This window comes from Pan paniscus, chromosome 5 (genome assembly GCF_029289425.2).
Source record: "Pan paniscus chromosome 5, NHGRI_mPanPan1-v2.0_pri, whole genome shotgun sequence".
In the NCBI taxonomy this organism is placed as follows: domain Eukaryota; kingdom Metazoa; phylum Chordata; class Mammalia; order Primates; family Hominidae; genus Pan; species Pan paniscus.
Window position 1 is genome coordinate 29,187,626 of NC_073254.2, and position 7,259 is coordinate 29,194,884.

Consider the following 7,259-nt stretch of genomic DNA (forward strand, 5'->3'; position numbering starts at 1 on the left):
GTTACTTACAAAGGATCAGGAATGAAGATCATGGGTGGACTTCTGAACAGCAATGCTGGAAGCTGTAAGTCCGTGCAGCAATGCCTTTGAAAACTGAGATGAAATTTTTCCTACTGAAAATTCTGTTCCAGCTAAATGGTCAACGAAGTGTGAGGATTAAATAAAGACATTTTCAAATAGGCAAGCCTGAAACTTTACCTCCAATGCCTTGATGAATATGCTCCCCCCAAACAAGAGAATAAATTAAGAAAGGAAGACATGGGGTCCAGGAACAGGGGATCTTTCAAAGGAGAGGGACATTTACAATCTCCTAGTAAGTGATGAGACAGATACCAGGATGATAGCTGTGCAGCAAATCTAGAGAATGAGAAGGAAGAAGCCCCAGGGAACATATTTCCAAGAAAATCAGTGGATCTCTTTTGTTGGGAAATCTGGTAAAAGTATTAGTTATAGGAACACAGAAAACAAGACAAATAAAAAAACAAACAAACAATGACTAACTCCAGGAAAAACAAAGCGTCGTACTATCAGAAAGAAAATATAATCATAATATGCTATGTATCCTCACTGTGAACAAAATTTCCATAGTTATAATAACATAATCATCTAATTATATTTTAGCTATGTGTTTTCATGTAACTATATTGGGAGGATATAGGATGCAAACACAAACAGGTGTGTATGGCTAAAGGTATCTGTGAAATTTTCCATATAAAATTTCCCAGATATCTTTTATGCAAGTCAATAGAGACTATCCAAGTTGGAAAAATTAATGAATAGTAAGTGTGTCACCTAGACAAGTGGATGTAAATACAAGAAATAACACTAAAAGAATTAAAATGGGTTGTCTCAGGGGTATGGTACTCAGGGGTACGGATGACAGGTACATTTTTTTTTCCTTATATGCCTTGTAATACTACTTGGCACTGTAAGTTGTGTATATGTACTACTTTGATAAAAATTAAAATTATGATAACATCTATTTAGATACTTTTTTTTTTTTTGAGATGGAGTTTCACTCTTGTTTCCCAGGCTGGAGTGCAGTGGCACAATCTCAGCTCAGTGCAACCCCCACCTCCTGTGTTCAAGTGATTATGCTGCCTCAGCCTCCTGAGTAGCTGGGATTACAGGTGCCTGCCACCATGCCCAGCTATTTTTTTGTATTTTAAGTAGAGACAGGATTTTACCATGTTGGCCAGGCTGGTCTTGAACTCCTGACCTTAGATGAGCCGTCCACCTCGGCCTCCCAAAGTGCTAGGATTACAGGCATGAGCCCCTGTTAGATAAGTTTTGAGTGTTCCTTTGTTTTCATTATGAACTTTCACAGCTCTGCCCACCAGCTAGCTCTGCTACCCACACTCCGAGATGTGGAGAGCAACAAAGGCAGAGGGGATTGACATTTCTTCACCTGGTGAAATGGGTAAAAGGTTTCAATTAAGCTTCCGTGAAACAGTGAAACAGTGAGCACTGTGAAACAGTGAATGGGAACAACTCACAGCCCTCTCAACATCGTGGTTCTCATTTGCCTGACTGAGTAGCAGGAAGTTTATAGTTCAGGATATTTTTGTTGACCAAAAGGTGAGATATTTGGAGTTTGTTTATGTATAATTTCAGCATATAAACTCAGAAGCTTTTCAAGCAAATCCCATTATTGACCTTGGAAATAAAACGTCTAGGAAGCTCAGAAATGATGAAGGTGTTCTCAAGCACAAAGGGTAAAGCTTTCCTCCATCTGGGGTTTTGACAGTGTCCACCTGAAGAAGGCCAAGGTCCATCACTCGGACAAGCCCTCCCTTCAAGGTTGTGTGGGCCTCCAATTCTGCAGTGTGGAGCTCTTGTTAAATATTTTTTGGGCAGAAGCAATGCAAAAGGCCTGCCTGGAGAATTCTCTTTTGACAGGAAGGTGAGCTGCAGTGGGAGAACTAGGGCCTTTTTCTTTTCCATTGATGCTCTGAGCAAACTCTGATGAAGTATAAATAATAATAATAAAATAAAAAAACCATCTAGGCTGAGCATTAAAAAAAAAAAAAAAAAAAAAAAAAACCATCACGCCTGTAATCCCAGTGATTTGGGAGGCCAAAATGAGAGGATCACTTGAGTCCAGAAGTTTGAGACCAGCCTGGGCAACCTGGGGAGACCTCATCTCTACAAAAAATAAAAATAAATTGGCCAGGCATGGTGGTGTGTGCCTGTAGTCCTAGTGCCTCAGAGGCTGAGGCAGGAGGATCACTTAAGCCCGGGAGGTCAAGGCTGCAGTGAGCCATGATCAGGCCACTGCACTCCAGCCTGGGTAACAGAGCAAGACCTTGTCTTAAAAAACAAACAAACAACAACAACAACAACAAAAAACTCTCCAAACATACACCTTTCCCTACCAGGGTGAAGAATCCGAGGCTGCAGGCAGGCCTGGCTGCCTAATGTGCAGAACCCAGTTCCCACACAATGATAATGCAGGGCCTTTTATAAAAAAAATTAGTAAGGACTTCAAAATGGTGAGAGCAGAGTGTGAAACCAAACGCAGGACCCTGTGAGACTGCACAAGTCACAGCCCAGGGAGCAGCCCTGGGTGCATGGTCTGATGAAAATGTTGTCTGGATTGAAGTAAAGACCCACGTTTCTATTTGTTCATTGGAAGTTCATATCATGGTTACCTTCTTAGAGGTAAGAGCTCCACTTTGGGAGGCCGAAGCGGGTGGATCACTTGAGGTCAGGAGTTTGTGACCAGCCTGGCCAACATGGTGAAATCCCGTCTCTACTAAAAATAAAAAAAATTAGCTGGGCGTAGTGGTGGGCACCTGTAATCTCAGCTACTTGGGAGGCTGAGGTAGGAGAATCGCTTGAATCTGGGAGGCGGAGGTTGCAGTGAGCCAAGATCATGCCACTGCAGTCCAGCCTAGGCAACAGAGCGAGACTGCATCACAAAAAAAAAAAAAAAAAAACAAGCTCCAGGTGTCTGAAACCTAGGTATGCTCTTTTTCTACCAGAATGACCACAGTGAAAGGTTGTGACCAGGGAGGAGGTGCAATCAGAGCAGACACCATGTGTCTGTCCAGCAGCCGTCTTTATTCCTATAGATTGGGAGGTTTAGGCTGATGCCATCAGCACTGCTCTACATGCCCTCCCCTCCTGCAAACCCAGAAAACACTTCTGAGAAGATCAAGTGCCTGGTAGAAACGATTCCGTATCCCCCAAGTAAACAGCATGCGTAAAAAGAAACAGAACCCTTTATCCTTTAAAGAAAGTGTTTTGACAGATTTTCCATGTAATGTAAAGAAAATAAAGAAGAAAATTAAGAGTCTCTGCATATTCATGATATTTCCCCTGTGGAGCATTTTGGTGCTATTTTGATAGCCGTGGGTGGTACCCTCTCTTGGGAAGTTTCTAGCTCTAAATGACATGGAACATACACATGCTCGCATGAGCACACTGTATCTGCATTTATACCAAATCCTGGGCAAGATGGGGAGCTGAAATCGTCACCGTGAGAAATGGACATTGACTCTGAAATACACCAAACTTTGGCCTGTGTTTGAGTTCTTCCAATTGGCTCATATTCAAACACAGAAATGTCATTTTAAAGATAAATCAAAGCTAGTAAATAAATATTAGACATTTTGGTGGTCAGATTCTAAATAACTAAGTGAAATTGCATCCACTTAAAATATTAAGTAGTTTTTCCCAAGGCTAAAAAGCATCTGTTTTTTGCCATGAAAAAAAAATGTCAGTCGATGTCTTAGAAAAATGTCATTTACTAAGTTTCCACATCTCCAAGGTGGGTCAGCCATGATGCTTGTTTGTTTGTTTGTTCCTGCTCAGATTCACAGACTTCTTGGGATTAACCATATGGGATAAGTGAAGATGAAGCAAAAGGAATCTGATCTGAGATCCTGACCAAATTGTCCCTGTCATCTTCAAGGAGAGAACGTAGGTCTATTAAGGGATACTTTGATCCCTCTCATCCCTTCAAAGTTTGGTTCCAATCTTACCTACCTGGAAAGTCAGTTGTGAAAATGTATCCCACACCCTTGAAATTAAATCTCCACCATGTCTGCCTTTTTCTCTTATATTCTCAGAGAGGATTATATTTGTTTGCAGTTAATTATCCTTTTGTTTATAAGAATGGTTTCATTTTTCTCACAAGTATACACATCATTCGCCTTTGTCGGAATGCAGTCTTGGAGAACAGTGTGGGTCTCCCCAGAGTATGCAGGACAGAACTGTGTCCCCAGAGCCCCCTCACATTGCTGCTGCTGTCTAACTGCCTCTCTCACTGTGTCAATGTTTGGCACTAATCACCAAAACTAATGCATCATTTGATCTGCTACAGGGAAACCTCGATTAAAAATATGTGAACATTTTATGCTTGGAGAAATAACTTATGTAAGGTTTTCTTCATAATACCTGATATCTCTTGTAAAGGGTATGCTTATTCTATAAAATACGTTAGATAAATTCTCGATAAGATGCAGTGGTTGTTAAACAAACGCAACTACGATTAAGATAACAGCTGTGATAAATGGCTTAAAATAAACAATGAAATTCTTAGACATTTAAAAGGAACGTGGTAAGTGGAAAGAGCATAAATAAGATGGGAAACCAGGACATTGCTGTTCTTGATCCAGGCTAGGGCTCCAGTGTCCTCATCTTATCTGAAGGAAGTAGTTATGGTCTTTATGAGTTCTGTAAGGTTTATTAGTCTCAGTTACTTTTCTTTTTAAAAGTTGTTTTTAAGCTTACAAAAGTATTCTTCCAGCTGAGGCTGCAAGGTTAAAAAAAAAAAAAGTACTATTAACCCCCTACAACAATGTCAAGCAATGTGGAATTTTTGAGTAAAATGTAAATGGTCTCCTTTTCCCTCTTCTGACTCCTCCCTGCCAGATCCTTGTGCAATTTCTGTACACCTCATGTGTGCACACATGCACATGTGAACATGTGGATTTTTTGGTATATAAATGATACCACATATACATATTGTTTGGAGTTTTACTGTTTTCATTTAGTAACTGACATTTTTCCAATCAAATTCAAATCCATTTCATCCTACTCATAGGCTGTATGATATTCCATAAGATAGTCACATCATAATTATTCTTCTGTAGAAAGCCACTTAAGCTGCTTCTTATTTTTGATCCTACTTATAATGCTTCCATGAACATCCTTGTACAGGTATCTTTGAGTGTGTACGCGAATATCTTTATAGGAAAGTTTCTAGAAGAAAAGTTTCTGGGTCAAAGAGTTTGTGCATTTTTAATCTTAATGGGTATTGCCAAACTGACTTCCCAAAGGATTTTTATCATTCCAGAGATAGTCCATGAGACTTTCCATTTCCTCACAGCTTTACCAACACTGGATGTTACCAGATTTTTTTTTTTTGACTCTCTAACAATATGGTTTAATTGGCATTTCCCTGTTTAAATTTGCATTCACCTTATTATCAATAAGATGAAAAATCTCATTAGTTATTGATTTTTGTTTCTCTATTTCTTCTCTTTCGTACCTACAGATTTCATCAAATATCTGATCATCCTTTGTTGATCATACTGTTTACAAACAAATTAATAAAATTCAACAAAATTAATAAATTCAACAGTATTCATAGTTGGGTTGCATTTCTTCTGCAATTATTACTCTTATTTACTCTTTCTTTCTTCCATAAAACTTTCCTCAGAATTGGAGGGCTTTGGTGGAAGTGAGCAGTGCATGGTAGGGAGCCAGTACAAAGGCTGGAGGCCTCATCAGTTCCAAGGAAGGAAGGCTTTGTTCTGGGAGCCTTTGTGTCACTTCTGAGAGGAGCTGCATTTGGGGGATTTTCCTTCCATCCAAGCTATTATAGACATTTCAGGCTCTGCTTCTCTCTCCAGCCTCAACATCTAAAGTAGAAGTCCCCTGTCCCCAGATCCTTCCTAGACTAAAACCGTAGTCTAGGAGCTCTGGTATGGGGACAAACACCTCGAAGCTAGCCAGTCCCCTTGGGCCAGGCGGGAGAAGGTTGTAAGAGTCCCAGCCGTTCTGCAGACAGCCCTTCTTCCACTGCTCACCTTGTTTATCTCCTTCACAGCCCACTCGTGCTCTAGGTATTAGTGACTTGGGAGTTCCTGAAAGGCTCCCACCTCTGTAGCAGCCTCCTCCTGCATGGGTTTTGGATTTCAATTCTCTCAGTCCATCAAATTAAGTGGGTCTCTGCTGGGGGCATCTGACAATGTCTGAAGATGTTTTTGGTTGTCACAATTTAGGGGGAGTATCGCCAGTATTTAGTGGGTAGAGGCCAGGCATGTTAATAAACCCCCTACGATGCATAGGACAGCCTCCGCAACAAAGAATTATCCAGTCCAATGTCTCAGTAGAGCCAAGTTTGAGAAACCCTGATCTAATCCCACCTATTTTCTTTCTTTAATACACCCTTTCCTGTTTCCCAGTGCTTATATAACTTTATTCTTTTGAAACGTATTTCGTGTAATTTCAATGAGATTGGGGGAGAGAGAGGATGTCTTAGACAGTTCTGGCTGCTGTCACAAAGTACCGTCAAATGGGTGGCTTATGAACAAGAGAAATTTCCTCCTCACTGTTCTGGAGGCTGGAAGTCCAACATGGTCAGGTTCTGGTGGGGGCCCTCTTCTGGGTTTCAGACTGCTGACTTCTCATTGTATCTTCACATGGTTAAAAGAAGAAAAACCTATCTGGAGTCTCTTTTATAATGAAATGAATCCCATCATGAAGGCCACCCTCATGACCTAATCATTTCCCAAAGATTCCACCTCCTAATATCATCACCTTGGTGGCTACCATTTTAAGATACAAATTTTGGGGGACACATTTAGTCCATTGCAGAGGACAAGCATATTGATTAATTTAGTCTGTCACAAATGAGGAGATGCAGTTTATTGTTTTACTAATACACCTTGGGTAGAGATCAATGAGCAAACATTTCTTAAATATGCACCATGTACATGCCACGTGCATACACTCTGTAGTCTGAGTCAAGCTTGAGGACTGTGGAAATGGGTTCAGATTTCATTCGCAAACTCTTCTCTTCCTATTACAGTTTTTCACAAATCACATCTGACTAAAATGAATGCATAGTGCAGTGTTAAAGGGCCAAAATTTTAAGTGTCAATATATACAAAAAGGCTGTGTGTCACAAGGGAAAATATCATCCCCTACTCTACTTTGTTGTCTTGGTGATAGTGGGGAACTTGCAGCCTGCTTGTGGTGTTTCTAACTTGATATCCAAACATGAGAGCTCATGGTCCCAGGAAAAC